Genomic DNA, 15,210 nt, shown 5'->3' on the forward strand with positions numbered 1-15,210 from the left:
TCCGAAGCAATAGCAATAGCCGACCAAGGACTACAGACTGTCCGACCGAACGTCATCTTCAGCGACAGTGCTAATGTTCTGGCTGCCTTGGAACACGGCACCGCCAAAGCCCTCCACATCCAGCTCCATGCTTGCATCCCCAACAATCGTTTTCTGTTGGATTCCGGGACGTTCCGGAATCAACGGAAACGAGAAAGCCGACCAACTTGCCAACAATGGTCAGCTCCGTCCTGACGAACCATACAACACTCTGCAGCTTCTGTGGTGTTGACATCACCGTCCGCCACATCCTCACCAATTGCCATGGATACACGACACACCGAACCACCTGCCTACTAGATACCGGATTACGCGACAATTCTATCACTCGACAAACTGCATCAGAACCGCCTTCTTAGATTTTTAAGGATCAGTCTAAATGACTGATCTGAGAATGACTGAGTAGAGAAATTCAAGCTATAGTTTTAACTTATCCATTATCATATGCCGTAAGGGCAATAGTGTTCCATAATACTTTTAAGCCACACCTGCCGTAGTTTTGTATTAGATCATACCACTTATTTATACAGTAGAAAGGCAAATGTAGTCTCTAAGACTCAAAGTCTCTATAAATAAACGAAGATTGTACCGTCATAAGAAATTGTAAATAAGTAACAATCCTGAAGCTTATAATAAGCAAATACTACCGTGTCCGAAAAGTACCGGATGTCAAATTTCGCGCGAAAAAAGAAGCCTCGTTGTTTTTGTTTTCATTTGTCAATATATATGTTTTTGACAGTTCTGCCAGGATTCAAGTCACAACATCAACCCGGCTAGTGAGTGACAATTTGTTTTCGGAGTGCTGCGCCAAGTGTTTTTGTCCATAATGACCATGTCCAAGTTTGTGGAGCAGCGCGCATGTATCAAAATTTTGTTTGCGCAATGAAATAAACGCTGCGGAAACATTGCGGATGTTACAAAAAGCCTTCGGGGAAGAATCTATATCGAAAAAAATGTGTGCAAATGGTGATTTCAGTGATTTAAAAAACGGCCGTGAGAAGGTCAGACACAAGGACCGTCCGGGGAGACGATCCACCTCGACCGACGACGACAACTTCGTCCAAATCAAGGAATTGGTGACGATACGGTTTTTGCCAAATTTGGCACCAGCCGACTTCTGGCTGTTCAACAAACTAAAACGGCCGCTTCGGGGACACCGTTTTGACACTATCGAGGAGATAGAAGCAGTAGAGGTCGGCGGAACTAAAGGACATCCCACAAACCGCGTTTTCCACCTGCTTCGAGGAGTGGGAGAAGAGGTGGGAGAGGTTCATTGCATCGGAAGGGGATTACTTCGAAGGTGTTGACCTTCATTTGGCCTAATGAAAAAACCATTGAAGAAAAAACCCAATTCCCTTTATTTTTCGGGCACAGTAGTATAGAGTGTAGTTGTTAAATATAAAGTAAGATATTTAACAAGCCTTGTATAGAGTATACTACTGTGCCCGAAAAATAAAGTGATTGCGTTTTTTTTTTCTTAAATGCTTTATTTTATTAAGCCAAATAAGACCTTCGATGTAATCCCCTTCCGACGCAATGCACCTAGATATCTATTTAAAAATATTTTGTATCTAAAATATAAACATAAGATTTAAACAATATGTCGTCATACTAAATTAAATAAATAAAATAAATAAATAAATAAAATTTTAAAAAATAAATTATTGTTTAACAACTGTTAAGAGTACACCAGAACTCTAAGCGCAACATTAAAAAATGGCGAAGAGAAGTGGAGTGAGAGAGCGGCCCCTTTGCTAGCTTGGGGCCTCCCGCGGCCGCTCAGTCCGCGTACCGTTTAACCCACCACTGGAATTTTTGCGTCTTTCGTTATGGCCTGGCGGTATTTTATACGACTTAAAATCGAAAAAAAAATCTAAACATTTTACTCTCAATAAATTTACCTTCATTTTCTGATGTTCAAAAAATGTATTCAAAATTAAATGAATTTTAATAGAATGGTTTCATAATTGAATATTTCATATTGTCTCTTTTACTTTTGAATTTTCTCATTATATTCAGCTTGTTCGGAATTTGTTTTTCGTTTTTTCGTGTTTTATATAATATTTTCATATTTTTTATCCTTTTTATTTACCTTCTTGAACACCCGTTCTTGACGTGCTTTTGAAGTATTATCTCGTTCAGCGCTTTCGATGCCTCGCATACACGTACATATCCCGTACCAAGCAAAAATCGTTTGTTTACCAAATTTTAAAATGTCAAACTCAAGTACCATTCTGTGCTACTCATCCCTGGCAGTTTTTTTTTTTTTTGCTTCTTCGCATCATTGTTGCCAACTGTTCTACTTGCTTAATCAGCGTACCACCCAACGGCGGCCGCCCAACCTACGCTGGGCAGGATGTTCCACCTTCAATGCCGAAACGCAGAGCAACTTTGGCTTTCACTTCTATTTTTGTGAGAACTTTTGCCTATGATGAATTGTTTGGAGCGGAAAACTCCTCGTCTCTTCCATTCGTGCTCCTGCGTAAGTGTGCGCGTGTGTGTGTTTCGCAGGTAATGGTAATGGGCAAAACCAGGGGGGAAACCTTTTCCTATTTGACTTAATCATGATTTTCCAGCAGGATACCAGAATGGGTAACATGAGATGGATTTCTGGCGAGCGGCTGGAGGGTTGGTTAGGTTGATTTCCATCTTTTCAAGCGTAAGTCGCAATTTTTTGTCTCTCCCTCCCCCGTTCAGTGTTTCCACTTTTGGTACCTATGCGAAGTTTGCAGTGTGTAGAGGCCTTGTAAAAGGAGTGGAAGCGGTATGTTGCGACGGGTAGCTCTCAGTCATGCGTTTCTTTATTATTATTTTTTATTAGAAGAATCAGACAGAGAGAATACAAATTTTCAGCCTAGGAAAACGTGTTTGTTGGCTTTCCATCGCGATGGTGAACCGTGTAAAGGAGTAGGAAGTAAAATTTTTAAAATTTTACATATTTCTCTTGTGGGTTGAAAGTACTGTAATCAACCCGTAACAAATCCACTCTAGAAAAAAAAGAGAAACATTTGATCAATTACGTGTGAAAAATATCATCCAAAAGCCACTGACTGAATGGTTCGAGATGAGAAATACAAAATGAAACAAACAAAAAAATGCTTATGATGCGTTGGCAAACTATTTTTAATACTTCCACCCACTGAGGGAGAAGTATTTATGGAACCATTTTGCTTTGTTTACATAGCAAAGTTGGGCTGCCTATTTTTAGCAAACCACGGCAGCAAACAGTTCATAATTCTTTTGCGTCGTCTGAAGGCCAAACATCCTTCCTTGTCTTCGATTGGAAAGGTTTTGTCTTAATGATTTTACGAAATAATAAACTTCATTACTGAACACCTGGGGTGGTGTTCGTTCCCCTACTCATGCGTCCCAAATCCACGATGATGTAAGGCCGGCTCGTAAACAGAAATTACAAAAGGTTCGATACATTTGTTTCCTACAATTACTCCTTAATGAAGATGACTTTTCCTGCTCTCTTTGCGATGAAGAAAAAGCGTACGTACCGCCGGTCCTCGGTTAACATACAAACAGCACCTCACTTGACTGCTGCTGTTGTCCCTTAAGGACGATCACCCTCGGGATGCTTGTGTTTTTCTTTTTTGCCATCCCCGCTTTCAACTCCGATGAGCATCCGACGAGGGGTTTTTGTTTCCCAGGGAAAATACACTCATTCCTAGTGGAAAATCAAAAACGCTACAAACGGCACGTTCGGCGTCTGTGTTTCTCAGCGTTTGAGGGGATGTGTTGTTCAGCGAGTGTACTCCGTTTAACAAAAAAAAAAAAAACGGCACATTTCATAGCCCTCCAGTTCTCCTGTGCTCCGTGTGTTTGATCCGCCAGGAACCGTTTGATACTGTCCGCAAGGAGAATGTGAATGAAAAACTCCTCCAAAAGGGTAAAGGGTCCTTCAAGAGAGGCGACATAAGTACAGTAAACATGATTGCGTGATACTTTGGCTCTCGGTGGAGTGAATGAGGGTTCCTTGGGGGGGTAGTAGAGACAAAACTAGTTGGGAGGCAAATTTGCACATGATTCAGTGTAAATGGAATTGATTTCATTTCTTGTCAGTCAATCAAAATACGACGAAACAAAGGGGTCCTTCGATGATGATGAAAGGTGCCATATGATTAAACTCAGATGTTACCTGACGCTAAAAGACTAGTTTTCGTAGGTTTTTTTAGGGGAATTTGAAGAGGATCTGGCGATTCTCTTATAGATGTGATTACCTTTCATCAAATCATTAACTTTCTTCGCGTACTGCTAGCATAAAAAAATAAAACCCAGAATAAACCTTATGCTAACCAGCTTCCCATCGTAATTTGCATCTACTAAATCTGATGTCAGATAATATTGAAACCTAGTTTACGTCCCAACAAAAATCTCAACGCAAATAAAGCACCCGGCCAAAAAGGCACCGACTGCTAGCCGATGATTTAGTTGCAAATATGGTTGTGAAAATAAATGAAAATCTACAAATTCATTCTGTCCATCCCCTCCCTCCGTCCACATCCACCAACCGTCTGTCCGAGTTTTTAATGTTGTCTCTGCGATGTGTGCAACCTTCCTTCCGTCTTCCGACCGAAACAAGCTGCTTCTTCGTACATCAGAAGCAAAACAAAACGAAAAACAAAGAAAGGGCCAAAATCGGGAGCAAAATACCGAAACCGCCCACAACCCATCACCCATTGAACCGCCACCTACGGAGTGCAGCAGCATACATCCCGACGGGAAAGCACCCAACGATAGCGGACGATGGCGACGACGCAACAGAATGTCAATGATGGTGATGGTAGCCATGTTTAAGAGCTTTAGGGCGAGTGGCTCGGTGGGGGCGGGGGGGAGAGAAAAAGGGGGAGAGAGTTTGTGCTATTACGAGGAAAATGGAAAACTTGGAGTAACAACCGGCTCTTCCGACGCGCCAAACTTCAAGCGCCCTCCTCCCCCATCTACGATAAAGCTGGTAGCAAAGGATGGTGGACGTTGCTGTGTCGTAGAGCTTCAACCGTCAGTTTTTCCTCGAATGAGTGGGGCGCAGACCTTACGAATCGGCAAAGATTGCCCGAGCATGAACACAGTGCGTGGCGATTTTATTTGTTCTCTCTGCTAAGAGAACGCCTTAAATGGGATGATATCTTTAAAAAGATATTTTTGTTCGATTCTGGAAATCTTTAAATAAAGACAAATTATAGGTAAATGATTAAGTGAATAAAATTATAATATATATAATATATAAAGTGAATAAATCGATAACATCCGTATCCGCCACTGTACCGGTGCACCACCAGTGCGCAATACCAACCAGAACAAAGGACGAAGGACGCCCGAAGACAGCACTGTGAGGGCGGAGGTGGTGATTTAAACTCTTGGCAACGAACGGCAGCAAACGCCTCTCGTCGGCTACGAGACGCTAACCCAACGGTGACAAAGGCCTCCAAAGCTAGGAGAGCGGACCGAAACGCAACTAAAACTTATGTGTTTGTGTGCCACAATTTCCCACAGGAAGTGCCGAGTTCGCTTCGTTGTCCTATAGAGATGTGTGTGCGTCGGGATTGGCAGCAATCACACTGCCGAGCCTAGACTGGTGACAAGGAACAAGGAAGCCCAGCAAAGAGAAAGCGAGTCATGTCGAGGGGTAGAAGGAGATCCATTTTATTTTGTCGTTGTTGGGAAAGCGTCAGGAAGGGTGAAAAAGACAACCCACTGGGTGGGGGGGTGTGTGTGTTGCGTATATGCCTCCCAGTGTCGAAGTAATCACAAACTACTCGTCATGATGATGACGATAATATGAATGTGTATGTGTATTTGGCTATGTATCTATATGCCGGAGTTTCTAGCGGAAGAAATAGGATAGCTTTTGTTACAACGCAAGGATGTGCAAGGATTATGAAAGAGTCTGGAATTGGCTGGCAATTGGCTGCTTTCGACGAAGGATTGCTTCATGTAGCGTCTGATATGATATCACTTTTATTTGCTAACCCCATCCGATCATCACAACCGGGGCACACCAGTGTTTGCTAATTATTGAAACGCAGTCGGAACAAGCTATTTATTGACTCATAGATTAGGGTTCCTTACGGCGTTTGTGTGCAAATGAGGCTGCTCAGATTATCGTTGGATCGTTTTATTTGGCAGCTCTTTTATTGCTTTCCCGTGCTGATCGTTGAAAGCAATTGAACTAACATTCAAATCACTTAATCAATATTATTTAATTGATTACTAAAAGGGCTTTATTGGGAGATAAGGTTTCGAGCGATTCACTGTGTTACCAAGGACGAATAACAATGGAATATTTATTTTCACTACCATACTTTTCAACATACTCTTCTGATTTTTAAAGCAAAACAATCACGCTGAATGTGTGCTGCTGAAAGGCAGTTGAAAGGTATCGTCTAAGCCCCTGTTTCTGGGCCACCTCTACACTGCAGCTGTATCGAATGCTACGATGTTCAATATGGTTCACCTTATTCACCCGGCGTCGTCTGCTTGCGGCCTGATCCCAATCAGGCCGGTATGAAAATAGCAAAGCCGGATAGCTTTTCCCTTGCGCTACCGAAGAATCGGCCAAACTGGGGAAAAACACTGAGTTTGACAAGCCGTTTAACGATTAGTTCGAGGCGGCTAGACGAAGCGAAAGCATTTGATAAGCATTTTCCACTTTCCACCTGAATTGCGATCGTCGAAGTATCCGGGTCGGGGTTGGTGATTTTTTTTCCGCCTCGTCCGGTGAAGCCTTGAGATATTTCGTACTTCTGTTGGTTTTGGTTTGATTTTATAGAATTTTGCTCCCTTTTTTAACAGAACTATAGTGAAAAAGATTTTATCATCTTACAGTGCACTGAGACATTACAAACAGTGGTTGTGTCCTGTATGTACACAGCCCAAACTAAATAGCAAAAATGGGCAACAGTTCGTGCGAGGTCATACTGCTACTGCTCCATCATGAGCAAACTAGCGTACGGATGAGACTGATGATAATCTTGTTTCGAGAAAAACATACTTATCATCCATCCTTACCCTCCTTACAACACAAGGAAGGAAGGAAGCGACATAAAAATGATAGGTTTAGCTGACATTAGCAGTGTAGCTTGGGTGGATTGTTGCGCGCCTTCTGCCAATTCTGAGGATATTATCTCACACACCAACCCCACACCCTCTTTACACATTGGAATTTGGCAACAGATTTCATTCCTTGAGTTGGGCAAGGAAAAGCAGTAGGAAATGATGTATCCTTTTAAACTTATGGCACTTGCTTTTGTTTGCTTTGAGCGAGTAGGGGAAGCGTAATTTGTTACGTCGATTTTGGCCTTTCGATTTCGCCTCCACTCTTTTCTCTCGCTGTGTCTCTTTATAGTCATTCATCCCACAATGCTGTGTCGGAAATGGATGTCGGTAGTGAGTTCCAGCGTAATAACACGTCTGTCTAGTTGTTTCCCGCTCCATTGTCTGTTGCTTATGCTATAATTTGTAATTTTATTTTGACTGAAAGAATCGGAAAGAGCAACCCTAAAAAAAAAAAAAAGTACGCACACAATTACTTCAAGGAATCTCCCTACGTCGTGGGTCTTATTTCCGGATGTTGGACACTCCGAATCTGCTGCCGGGAGGGTTGTACAAGTTGCTGTTGAAGTTGTCTTCGACGCCATTCCGTAGCTGAACGGCAGTTTTCGTGCACAAGGATGTAATGCTAGCCTTATTTAGCTGCTTCAGTTTGTATTTTGTTGTTTTTTTTACCCCCTTACTGTGACAAAAGTACCCTTTTGTCGTGATGAAATTTGCATGTTGAGCTTGCCAATGGGGAGGAAAACAGACAGCAAAAAAATCACACACACACACACACGACCGACAATCAAAGCGAACTTCGGTTCGGTTGGTGTGTGTCCGCGCGCGCTGTTGCTGGGAAAAAATATACGCCTCGGTTGATTTCGACAAACGCAAAACCAAGATTGTATCAAAGCGGTAGGTTCGGTACGGTCGTGTATCATAAGCGATTGGACAGGATGAATATTCCGAAATTCCTAACCCTTGGAAAATGAGCTAGCAAAAGCTGGGGAGCAGCTAGAGTGAGAGAACGCAGCAAATAGGGAGAGTGTATCAAAAGGATGAGAAAGATTCGGATCTGAAGCAAAGGTTTTTTTTTCTCCCTAACATGATGGGCACCACTCCAGAACATCACCGAAGCGAGGGAAAAAGGCATGTGAGCCAGAGGTGAAAAGAAAATCAATGAACAAACAACGCGCAATGGGATTCCCTTTTGGATGGACGACGGATATATAAGAGGGCTGGTGGAGACATACACATAAAAAGGAATCATCATTGCAAAGCATCCGGGAATGGGTCTTCCGGGTTCCTTATTTTTCTGGTACCTTTGTTTGTTAGGGAAGAGAGAAATTTTCTTTCCAACTTTGACGATATTTTGATTGTAGTTTAGACTTACTGCTGGGTTGTTGTTTTGTATGTAGCATTTTCCCATCAAAAATTGGCAAGTGGGGAAGTACTTAAGTTGAAAAAAGGACAATTTCTTCGTTTGAAGAAATAAAGATTTTCTTAACTTTGCGAATGAGTTAATTTTGATGCTGTTGATATTTTTTGTCGTTTCTTTATAGAGGCTTTGCGCGTCTTAGAGACTAAATTCGCCTCGCTACTGTATAAGTAAGTGGTATAAATCTAATACAAAACTATTGCAGGTGTGGCTTAAGTATTATGGAACACTGTTGCGATTATGGCATATTATAATCTTCTTCTTCTTCTTATTGGCTTAACGACCTTTAGAGGTCATGCCGGCCATCGAAAATGGCTTTCAAGACTGCCGATACCACGTATTTGATAAGTCAGGCCTCACACTACGGGGAGACCGGTCGGGTCCGGATGGGATTTGAACCCCGATCCTGCCGTTTGAAGACCGGCGCCGCTGTCGCCTGCACCACTGGGTCGCAGCATATGATAATGGATAAGTTAAAATTATTGCTTAAATTTCTCTGTATAAATGACTGATGCGTAAAAATCTAAGAAGGCGGTTCTGATGAAGTTTTGTCGGGTGATAGGATTGTCGCGTAATCAGTGTCTAGTAGGCAGGTGGTTCGGTGTGTCGTGTATCTATGGCAATCGGTGAGGATGTGGTGGACGGTGATGCCAACGCCACAGAAGCTGCAGAGTGGATGTGACTGGATTCGGTATCTTCCCATGAAGCGGTGTTGCGCTTGATGAGACGAAGTTTGTTGCTTAGGTCTATATCTGTACAATGTCGTATTGTCACCATTGCTTGTTATGATTGAAACAATGAACATTATCAATAAGGCATTTCCTCCTTATTCTTCCTTTCTTATTCCGGGTATGCTCGGTTGAATTTGTTTAAGATTTTGGGGAGTTATTAAATATTTTCCTCAACCTTTCTATGAGAACTTATTTATATTTATTTATTTATTTATTTATTTATAATTAATAATGACGGTCCTGTGCCGTATTGTCAGAACTTATTTATATCTTAAGTGTTTTTTTGTTTCTCTTTTCAATGTACTTTTTTTTCCTTTTTTTATCCAGTAGTTTAAAAAATAAAACAAAAATTTCGTCTTTCTCATTTTTCATTGAAACATTAATAGAATTTTTACCAGAGGACCGATTGATTATACAAAAAGAAAACCGAATTAAAAAGATGTCTTTATACTTCCGGGCCCGTGTTTATCGTTACCCAAAGCACAGGAAACGATTGTGCGCTTGGAAGCGACTAACACAAAGCGGTAAGTACATGTCACTCTGCCACCACCGCGTTATGCCCTCGACATTGACCTTTTTGGGTCAGTTTAGAACATTTCGTCTACGTTTCCGTTTCGTTTTTTCGTCTGACAGTGACAGGATGTGTTCTTCGTTTGAACCGCCCGTTGAAACGTATCGGAAGAGCAAACACAAAAACAAATGCACATTTGTGCACCATCTTCGTACCTTCACCGAGGGCACGACTGCACCGCCGTGAAGATGCAAATGAGCCGAAATAAGAAAAATGACACGGAAAAATCGAAGCAGTATCGAATGTGATCGACCCTTTTCGTTTTGGTTTGTTCCGTGAAAAAGGGGAAACAAGAGCTGGGCCATAGAGGAAGCATTAATCTTGCTGTGTCGTTCGTTCGTGTTTGTTCCCTCTCATGGCGTAACGTGGTGCACTTACGCATGTGTGTTGCGGGAACACACGCGCGATCGCGACTCTTCTTGATAGCGCCATGTTCGGTTCGTGGTTATGTTTATGAGCGCTATAAAAATCGTCACCGAGTCGTCGTTGTTTCGATGTTTGTCCACAACCGCGCACTGGAAACGAAGACAAATTATTGTGCTGGCTCGCACAGTAAGAAGAAAAAAAACCTAATAATAAGAGCTCCAACGGAGAAGCGAATAAATTACATACAATCGTGTTCGTCAACGACCGTGGTTTAGTGATGGTGGAAGGTTGAGACCGTTTCTTCACATACAACAAAAATGCGACGAGCCTAATGTAGCGTTAAAGCGGCGTTCACCAGAGCCGAATAAAATCAATCAAAATGCATTAGAATTTATGCTTTGGTTTTGATAATTAAACAAAGTTTGGTCAAAATCTTTTCGAATATATTATCTCATTCATGTTTAAACGAATAATTCCCAAACATCTTCTAAATCACCACAGCGAAGAGAAATCGATCAAAATAGGCTCAAGATGATACACCGATAACGGATAAAGATTTCTAAGAAGCCATTGCTGCGACGGATGGAGGATGTTAACGAAGAAACAAACAAATGGTCGAGAGAGAAGCGCATAATTACGGTTCTCTGATATACTTCTTTCCAAGCTCCACTCACCCAAAACAACCACCCCGGATCGCTACACTTTATCATTTTCCCGCGCGCGCGTTCAAATCGGACGCATACTCAATCAATTAGGGATGGACTGAAAAACGATAAACGTTTCTCTCCAGTCCTCACCAATCGCTGCTGCTGCTCCTTTACCATGACGGAAAATTAACATTTGCCTCCGCACACGCACACACACACGAACACTTCCCGGTCGTTACCCGCGACCGGTTTTCGTTAGCCTCGCGCCGCATGTGTCATCCTATTTGTCGCGTAACTTTACGGCGAGGTGACCTTTTTTCCCGCGATATTATTCCCCCTTCAACGCCTACTAAACGCGCGGTATAGCAGTGATGAGATGGAAGAGAGACAAGTGGGTGATGAAAACGGGAGGAAAAGCATTCAAGCACGCTTGAAATTAATTTTACGCTACACCGCTACACGCCTCTGGTTGCGGGCCACGTGCGGTGGTGATGCGTAGTAGTTGTTGGTGAGAGAATTGACATAGTGAGTGAGTACAACGAGAGTGCGCTGAGTTCTTATCGTGCATTTAGAACCCATCACCTCATCTGCTGTGGTGTCCGAGCGGTTAAGGAGATGGACTTGAAATCCATTGGGTTCTACCCGCACAGGTTCGAATCCTGTCTACAGCGAACCACCTCTTTTTTGACTTCTTATACTAATGCAGAGTGAAACAAAACTCACTTGGACGCATTCGTTCATCATCCCATGCATGGCAGGTGTTTTTTTTTACAAGTTAAGACAGTTGTTTGCCTAAATTTCAAAGGTATTGTAAAACACTTTAGTCTCTTAATTTAATCCACCTCAATCCCTTATTAAACATGCTTCAGCTATATTACACATTTACTGCGCAAAACAAAGAAAATCAAGTGTTCAGCTCATTCCAGTTTTGCTTTCATATGAAGTTATTTATGTTCATTACGTGCCCCTCTCGTCAAAGATTACCAATCTAGCCTCCTCATTACCATCCAAACTCAGTAATCGATTTTTGGCATGCACACACACGCACACACACGTATACAATGTGCAAACGATGGCACCGCCATCAAACTAGCAAACATTTTATTTCTATCCTATACATAGTTTTAAGTATTCATGGACAGTGCTTTAATTTAATCTGGACAGACGACAGTCCCCTCCGCTTTGCTAACATTCTCTACACGTACTAAGGCAACAATGGTTGATTAGAGGAGCCAAATGGAGCTTATTTGCTTTATTGAATGGCATCATATTCCCTGTGCCAAACGAATTACGAATTACCGCTTGTAACGGAGTATAAGCAGGCGGCATCATAATGAAGTTCCATTGGGTAAACCAATATTCATAAGAGACCATTTTACTGCGGTATGTTAAACGCATACCGAGCGAGACGAGGGCGCACAGAATGCTCCCTTCAGTGCAAAATGGTGGTATGCGTGTGGCTAGAAAGCATTATTCCATACGTACAGTTGGCAGTCGTACCCTCTCGTATTGTAAATGGTTAAGCACGCACACTCACGCAAGGCGCCGTGGCTTAGTTGGTTAAAGCGCCTGTCTAGTAAACAGGAGATCGTGAGTTCGAATCTCGCCGGAGCCTAAGGGTGTTAAATAGATCAACACTCGAGAGAATTTTTTACGATTTTGCTACCTAGGAAGATACATGTGAACGCGCTATTCCATGTTGAAATGAAATAATGTTATCTTCCACGTAAATATCATTTGTATTTTTAAACTACTTCGACTTAAGTTTCTATAGCAACCTTCTTATTTTTTTTGACAGTTTAAGTGGATATCTACTTATTCTCAGTCAATCGGAGGGTGAAATTTTTTATCACATCTTACTCTAGATGTAGGCAGTTGGTACTTATTTGTGCTGGATAATTTAATTATATTCGATATTATACCCATACAACATGCTATGAGTTGTATGGGTGTTCTTCTAGCATACTTACGGAATAGGTATTCGCTACTGAACTACCCGTCCATCAATCGTCCTACAACTTATATGGACGCTAAATATTTATCTACCTAAAATATTGTCAACCTGTTGACAAAAGCCGACCATCAACTTTTATTACATTCGTGAGTAATATATCTATTTATTCATATCTCCTTAAACCATTGCTAAAACAAAGGATTTTGGCAGCTCCCTCATAAAATCTGACAAATATTGCTTGCTTGGTTTAGCTTGAAACATCAGCATGGTCTATTGTGAGCGAAACTTTATAAGTAACATAGAATGAAGAATGAATGAATATATTATAGGTATGGATTAAATAATAATCATCAACTTTCCAAGATGTTACTTAGAGACAACTCAATTTGAGGAAAACTTAAAAATGGTTTCATGTACTTGTAAGAACAATAAAAAGTTAACTCGCTGCATTTTATAACAGAAACAAGCGATGGTTGAATAAGCCTGCATTGGATAAACGATCTAGCTCTAAAGCAAAAAAACTTTAACAACTGATGGTGAGAGAAGGACTCCTCCCAACCACCATAGGCTCCGGCGAGATTCGAACTCACGATCTCCTGTTTACTAGACAGGCGCTTTAACCAACTAAGCCACGGCGCCATACACCCTACACGCTTCACATTGCTCTATACTAACTCTGTCAATTCGACATACACCATTTATTCTGTTCATCTATACAGCCCTCCAACATACGAATTTGTACCATTTCGCCTTAAAAATATATTAGATGCGATTATTCCATCAATTTAAAACACTCAAATGTTATTTTACTAAGCAACACGGCCAGGCCGTTCTAACGAAATGAAAACAATCTTTGGTATTGTTCCGCCTATCTGTTTCATTTCATCATGCTGGGACATTTACGTTCAACTTTAAACAACAGAAAACTGCTGAATTTCTATCCAATCGAGCGTCTTGAAACTCAATACTGTTAAATGAGCATGTACGCAACACGGACAGGCCTTTCTTAAAGAAATAAGATGAAATGTAAAAGCGTCGCATTGTTTTAAAGCTTACACGTTTCAAACCATATTGCATTACAGGTATAATTCTGTAATGTTTGTATAATTGACTTCATTTTACGTGGAACTTCAAAGGAAAGCAATGACAAACACCTCGTCATACAGTAGAACGACGTAACTTAGCCTACAACATGCAGCATAGCTTCATTGATGATTTAATTTTCACAATGGATTGCTTTTGCACCAGGGTATCTTGATCCGTTTTGATTGCCGAATGATTCTCTTTTTTCGAGATCAATTCCTTTTTTATAAAACTCAAAATAACAATACATTTCTTACGGCCCACTAGTCTGTGCAGCGATATGAAATACCATGTTAACCAGCCCCTGCACACAACTGGCGCCGTGGCTTAGTTGGTTAAAGCGCCTGTCTAGTAAACAGGAGATCGTGAGTTCGAATCTCGCCGGAGCCTACACATCCCCAACACAACTCTCTCAGAGATAGAACGGATGGAAATTCTTTTTTCTTTTTAGTAACAGTTCGGTTTCGTGTAAAATTTCGAATTTTGGATCTTAATTTTTACATCTTTCTAGTAAAACATTTTCCAACATTCAACCACAGTTAGTCAGCCTTGATCTTGCACAACATGTTCTCGCCGAGTGCAACGCCAAAAAATTAATTCAATAATATTGATCCAACTTGTTGCCACAAAACTCGGGTTAAACACCGTTCGTGACACAGAATATATCCTTTTTAACCGTCTGCGACCTATGCTTCTATATCTATCATACCTTCTCCTTCTTGCTTTCTATCTTGGTACTTGTTTTTCTTAATGTTGGTTGCTTTTAATCACACACTCTTGAAGAGAGGTCGTGAAAAAGGCCACTGCAAGCAAACTTAGCGTAGGACAGTAACACCCATAACCTAGAAAAATTTCCAACTGCTACGACCGCATCGTGCGCTACACCACCAACCTTACCTTGGTTCATGTGTTCACCAATATCTGCGGCATGCTGGGCATGCACCAACAAAAGCAAAATAACGAAAACCCTTTTTCCTTCACTCTACTCATTTGCTCCAACAATCCATCCTTGCTTTTTCCCACTCGGGTCCAGGTTAGAGAGTTTTGAAGGAACTTCTCTTTTTCCAATTTATTTCATCCCGCAGCAAACCGTCGTCTGCCGGTTGAGAAGGTCAAGCAACGGTTGACGCAAGGCTCCATAACAACCAAACGAAGAACAAGAAAAAGCTCGACAGAACTTTTACCCAAAGCACAACCATCAGCACCAACGTGCTCGAAAGAAGGAACGCTGAAAAGTGCAGGATGTTGCCGGGTGGTTCTGTAGACGCTTTGAAACGAGAGATCGTGCGTCGGAAACAGGTCTTGCCGAGTTTGGATGATTCGGTTTCGCGGACTATGTA

General features: G+C 41.6%; 1 protein-coding gene and 4 non-coding genes across 6 annotated transcripts in view; 3 read left to right on the top strand and 2 right to left on the bottom strand.

The window, feature by feature from the left end:
- The window catches only part of LOC126556944 (hypoxia up-regulated protein 1), a 284,918-nt gene that overhangs the window by 194,137 nt on the left and 75,571 nt on the right, over nucleotides 1-15,210 (bottom strand). The gene's annotated exons all lie outside the window — the stretch shown is intronic.
- On the top strand, nucleotides 11,423-11,504 carry Trnas-uga (transfer RNA serine (anticodon UGA)). The gene has a single exon. It is a non-coding gene; the product is annotated as a tRNA-Ser (tRNA).
- Trnat-agu (transfer RNA threonine (anticodon AGU)) lies at nucleotides 12,375-12,448 on the top strand. Its single transcript has one exon. It is a non-coding gene; the product is annotated as a tRNA-Thr (tRNA).
- Trnat-agu (transfer RNA threonine (anticodon AGU)) lies at nucleotides 13,353-13,426 on the bottom strand. The gene has a single exon. It is a non-coding gene; the product is annotated as a tRNA-Thr (tRNA).
- On the top strand, nucleotides 14,187-14,260 carry Trnat-agu (transfer RNA threonine (anticodon AGU)). Its single transcript has one exon. It is a non-coding gene; the product is annotated as a tRNA-Thr (tRNA).

The sequence above is a fragment of the Anopheles maculipalpis genome, chromosome 2RL (genome assembly GCF_943734695.1).
Source record: "Anopheles maculipalpis chromosome 2RL, idAnoMacuDA_375_x, whole genome shotgun sequence".
Taxonomy (NCBI): domain Eukaryota; kingdom Metazoa; phylum Arthropoda; class Insecta; order Diptera; family Culicidae; genus Anopheles; species Anopheles maculipalpis.